The following is a 5,753-nucleotide window of genomic DNA, read 5'->3' on the forward strand; positions in this document are numbered from 1 at the left end:
AAAAAAAAAAAAAAAAAAGAATTTAAAGGGGACCAGGCTGGATATTGAGAAACACAATTTTCACGTAAAGAAAAGGGTCAGGGGCCGGGTATGGTGGCTCACGCGTGTAATCCCAGCACTTTGGGAGGCCGAGGCAGGTGGATCACGAGTTTAGATGGAGACCATCCTTACTAACACGGTGAAACCCCGTCTCTACTAAAAATACAAAGAATTAGCCGGGGGTGGTGGCGGGCACCTGTAGTCCCAGCTATTCGGGAGGCTGAGGCAGGAGAATGGTGTGAACCCGGGAGGTGGAGCTTGCATGAGAGCTTGCATGAGCGGAAATCATGCCACCGCACTCTAGCCTGGGTGACACTGTCTCAAAAAAAAAAAAAAAAAAAGGGGCAGGGGAAAAATGTGGGGAATGTACATTACGGTAACATAGACAAAATGGGGTAGGGGAACAATCAGATACGCATTTGTGTCTGGCAGGCCAGGGTGACTGCACTTGTAAAGATAAGCTATCAATGTGCATTGCCATGGTTAAGTTTTAACAACAGCTCACCTGGAATTTCCTTGTGGGCAAAATATGGGGGAGGCGTGTAGCATTTCATCTTGTAGCCATCTTATCTAGGAACAGGGGAGGCAGGTTTGTTTGACCCAGTTCCCAACTTGACTTTTCTCTTTGGCTAAATGAGTTTGGAGTCCCAACATTTAATTTCTTTTCACAACTGTGGCAAGACTTGGCTCAAAAATAATACCATAATGGCTGGGTGCAGTGGCTCATGACTATAATCCCAGGATTTTGGGAGACTGAGGTGGGAGGATCACTCGAGGTCAGGAGTTTGAGACCAGCCTAGGGAACACAGTGAAATCCTGTCTCTACTAAAAATACAAAATTAGCCAGGCATGGTGGCATGCACTTGTAATCCCAGCTACTCCGGAGGCTAAGGCAGAAGAATCACTTGAATCCGGGAGACAGAGTTTGCATTGAGCTAAGATCGTGCCATTGCACTCCAGCCTGGGCAACAGGCTGAGACTCTGTCTCAAAAAAAAGATGATAATAATAATGCTATAATATAATTAGGAATTGGGAAATTTTGAAAAGGATGGGTTATCACATGATAACAGGAAATTATTGCTCATTGTCTTAGATGTGATATGGTATTATGGTTATGCAAAAGAATGTCTTTATTATTAGAATATATGACCCAACATATTTATGAGTGAAGTGTCATACTTGTAATAAATATATATACATGTAGACATACACATACATAAACATATGCACACACAAAAATACATATATGCACAGATATATATACAAATATATATACTCATATATACACACAATATACACATATATAGCATACAAAAATATATACACATATATGCCCCCACACAAATATATACATACACAAATATGTATACACATATACACTAATATACATTATTAATACATAATATATAATTGTGTTATATATTACAGGCATATAAAACAAATATGGCAAAATATTAATTGGTGAATCTTGGAGTGGGTGATGGGCATTCACTATACTCTTTTTTTTCAACTTTTCTGTTAGAGTATTTTAGAAACTTGTCAAAATATAAAGTAGGCAAGGGAAATATAAATGCCTCCTGGAGAGATATTCCAGGATCATCATTCATTAACACCTTGGTGAGGTGAACTTATAACAGGTTTCTCAAAAGGCATTCACGAGATGGTTAAGTGTTCAAGGGGGGAAAATATGATGCTAGCCAGAAGCTGTTAAAAAACAACTATGGAGTTACCACCTGGGAAAATGCTAACTTATAAGGCCCTTTCCAGGCAATAGGTTTTCTTGCAGGACAGTAAAGGAAGGCCAGAAGTGTCAGCCTCTAAGAACTGGAGTCAGGGCAAGGCAGAGCTGTCCAAAGCACTCACAGGTTCCTGTGGCAAACCCTGGAATCAACTGGCCCTCTAGCTGCTCCCAGTGGTTGGCAGCTGATACAAGTTCAATCCTGTTTAATCTCTTTGCGAGCTAAGTATGTTTCTGAGAAGACAAGTTAAGTGAAAATACGGCAAATATAATTCTATTCTGGATCCAGCAGGGAGCTTACTATTTAAATAAAACTTCAAATTCCGTTTAAATATTTTATGTTAAAGATATCACTGCAAAATTAATGCATGTTCATTGCAGAAAATCTGGAAAACATAAAGAAATAAGTAAAATGATAATAATCTATAATCCCACTGTTGAGCCTTGGGTGCATTTACTTCCTCTTTTCTTCACAGAGAATCATTTTGAAACAGGTGGAGTCAACCTGTATACATAACTTGGATCCTTTTTTGTTTTTCCTAGTTAACATTATATTATGGGTAGTTCCCACAACGTTAACATGTCTTTATTAGTGTAAGACATACCACAGCCTCTCTGAACAACAATTCAGAAGAACTAGGTTGAAATAAAAAATCCTAAATGCTAAGAGATGTGGTGGATCAACACTGGCATCCTTTTTACAACGGCATAAATCAAAATTCAAAAGTAGTATCAGAGGATCTCACATTTAGTAAGCATGGTTTCATCAAACTTTTGTTCCAGTTAGATATGTATGCAAGTCATCATGTACATGTGTTTCTCTCAACGCTTGTGTGAAAATTTTGAAAACCTCCAGGCTAGAGAAACCCGTACAAGGATACACATTCAACATGTCCCCTAAAGCACTGGTGGAAACGCTGAAAACCTGGAAATTTCCAAGATGTTCATCAACAGGAAAGGCAAAAAAAAAAAAAAAAAAAAAAAAAAACTGTGGCATTTTCACAAGGTAGGATACTATAGAGCAATGAAAGCCGGTGTGCTGAAAGCTTCACCTAGTATAAGGTTGGGGAGAGAAGCAGGTTGCAAAGTTTCATAGCACGGAAAGCATGCCAATTTCAAACACATGCACGCAAGCACACACAAACACCCCATACTCCATATTGCCTGAGGCACTGGTATTACAAAGGAAAATGCTCTAAAAAAACAAAAACACGGCCTGGGCACACTACATAGATGTGCAGTGGATGCATCACACACCTCCTCTGTGATCTTAAGTCTGTGGGAAAAGGGCCAGCTTCCTGTAGTCACAGGGATGGCCCTTTTTCTTTCATTCTGCAAATGTTTACTGAACACGTCCTGTATGCCAGGCCCTGTTCTAGGCACCAATAATTCAGCAGTGGATCAGACAGATGAAGACCTCAACCTCAGAGTAGGCATTCTAGTATGGGAATAGGCAAAGAACTGCAGAATCTTGTCACTATCAAATGCTCACTCTCTGCAAACTGAGGAAGCACACAGACCAGCAATCCAGTTTCTGAGTTAGAGCTCCTTTCCCAGACCGTCCCAATCTGTATCCACTGCCTACAATCCAAAAACCAAGCAACCTCAGAGAATGAACTGCCCAAGGAAGAAGCTAGGGCACGGAATTTCACTCTGATGCAAGCTCTATCATCACCTACAACCCAGCAGCAAACAGGTCTTAGCCCGGCAGCCCCAGTCCTAGGGCATGTGAGGATTCTGCCTGTTACTGAGTAAGGAGAGTGTTTAGAGGACAGATATGACCTGACAGGCTTCCACTGAATCGTGAGGAGGCCAGAGGCAGGGGAGCAAGCAGATACCTGTATCAGGGAGAAGAGGTGTGGTGATGTGGCTGAATTCTGGAATTATGTTATTTATTTATTTTATTTATTTATTTTGAGACAGAGTCTCGCTCTGTCAGTGCTGGAGTACAGTGGCACGATCTTGGCTCACTGCAACCTCCACCTCCCAGGTTCAAGCGATCCTCCTGCCTCAGCCTCCCGAGCAGCTGGGATTATAAGTGCGTGCTTTAGGAGACATGTTGAAAGTGTATCCTTGTACGGGTTTCTCTAGCCTGGAGGTTTTCAAAATTTTCACACAAGCGTTGAGAGAAACACATGTACATGATGACCTGCATACACATCTAACTGGAACAAAAGTTTGATGAAACTATGCTTACTAAATGTGAGATCCTGATACTACTTTTGAATTTTTATTTATGTCATTGTAAAATGCCCAGCTAACTGAATTCTGGAATTATCTTAAAGGTTAAGGCATGGCATTTTGGACAGAGACGATGTGGGGATTGGGGAAAAGAGAAATACCCAGGTGGACGAACAGGATTGTGGGTGGAAGGAGTCACTCCTTACGGAGACTAGAAAGACTGAGTTTGAGGGAGAGCAGATGCTCAGCTGAGGATACCAAAGTCTGAGAGGCCTGTCCCTGGGGGTCAGCATTCGGGCATCAGAGGTTTGTGGAGAGGCCAGCCCAGTATACAACCGCAGGGAAGCGAGGAAGGGCAAGTCAGTGGAGTCAGAACCCAGCAGGGAAGGGAGGAAGCCTGGCAGGGAATGTTCACAGTGGGTAGAAAGGGGAAGGAAGCATCCGCACCAACCCTAAAGGGGCAGAGGAGGAAGCCACCTCTTGGGGGAAGGAAAAGGAGGAAGAACAGGGTTGTCAGGGACAGTAGGATGAAAAATGGGGAAAACGTCCTACGGAGTAAGACACGGGACGCAGAATAGGTTGTTCAAGTCCAAATCTTGTGAGGAGAGGAGAGGGAGAAGGGAGGGGCCTGTGCGGGAAGAGACGAGGGGTCCACACCCTGGGAAGGTTAGAAAAGGCCATCTGTGCCTGCAGGGAAAAAAAAAAAAAAGAATACTGGGGAGTCTGGGGTTAAGGGAAGGGAGAAAAAAAAAGGGATCCGCTCCAGTGGGAGGGCAGAGGAAGATAAATGAGTCCCCGCCCCAAACGGAGAGAATAGGCGGTCTGCGCCCACCAGGAGAGGGAATTAGAGGGTCCGCGCTCCACGCGGAGAGGGGAGGAGATTCGGGGTTTGCATCCCACTGGGGAGAAGGGGATAGGGGGCCCACGCCCCATGAAGAGGAGGGAGTAGGGATCTCGCGCCCTGCGGGGAGAGGCGTTAAGGGGTTCACGCCCGGCGAGGAGATGCGCGTAGAACGCCCGAGCCCCAAGGGGAGAAGACACGCGGGAGGGTCCGCGCCTGACGGAGACAGTTCCTCACGCCCGCCCCGCCCGGAACCACAAGCCGGCGCCCCTAACAAGTCCCTGCCCAGAGCAGGGCTGCCGCGTACCCTCCCAGACAGAAAGAGCAGCCACGCAGCCACGGCCCAGCCCCAGCCGCTCTGGAGTCCTTGACGCCACCCTCACTAGGTCTCGGCTCCGCGACCGGTGGGCGGGAATGGAGGAAACTGAGACCCGAGAGGCCGCGAGAGGACAGAACTCACTTCCCGCGGCCGCAGCGTCCACCTCGGCGCGCTCTCGGGCTCTGCGCATGAGCGCGCAGAGTTCCCGGATGCGACATTTCCGGCGACACCGGACGCTGGGGGCGAAGCCTAGTGCGTCGGGGGCAGGGCCGTGTCCGCAGCTGCCTGGCAGCCAGAACCTGGGAGCGCGCGCACTGTTACCTTTCAGGGTCCTTTGCCCTTCGCCTCTGCTGGTAGGTGAGGTTTAACAGACGAAAAAACGCCCGGAGCGCCCGTGGGCTGCCCTTGAGCCGCCGCGGACGAGCACCTTGTCTCTCAGATTGACCAGCCCTACATCCCCTTGCGAGCCTGCACCACCCTGGTCGCGCGTGGTCGCAGCAGAATCTCGTTCACACGGGTCCCATTCGTAGGCTGCTGTGTCTCCTTCCTCTCACGGCGTAGGGGACTGGGGCCTGGAGTCACTTCTCTACTGGGGTGTGGAACGACCCAGTGGACATTGACACCTTCATGCGGT

At 46.7% G+C, this 5,753-nt stretch overlaps 1 long non-coding RNA gene across 1 annotated transcript in view; it reads right to left on the bottom strand.

The window, feature by feature from the left end:
* The window catches only part of LOC105539438, a 14,717-nt gene extending 9,379 nt beyond the window's left edge, over positions 1–5,338 (bottom strand). The window contains exon 1 of the long non-coding RNA XR_001006045.1: positions 5,261–5,338. This is a non-coding gene — a long non-coding RNA (uncharacterized LOC105539438). The remainder of the gene's footprint in view (positions 1–5,260) is intronic.
* Positions 5,339–5,753: the final 415 nt, after the last annotated feature.

The sequence above is a fragment of the Mandrillus leucophaeus genome, unplaced genomic scaffold (assembly GCF_000951045.1).
Source record: "Mandrillus leucophaeus isolate KB7577 unplaced genomic scaffold, Mleu.le_1.0 Scaffold205, whole genome shotgun sequence".
Taxonomy (NCBI): Eukaryota; Metazoa; Chordata; class Mammalia; order Primates; family Cercopithecidae; genus Mandrillus; species Mandrillus leucophaeus.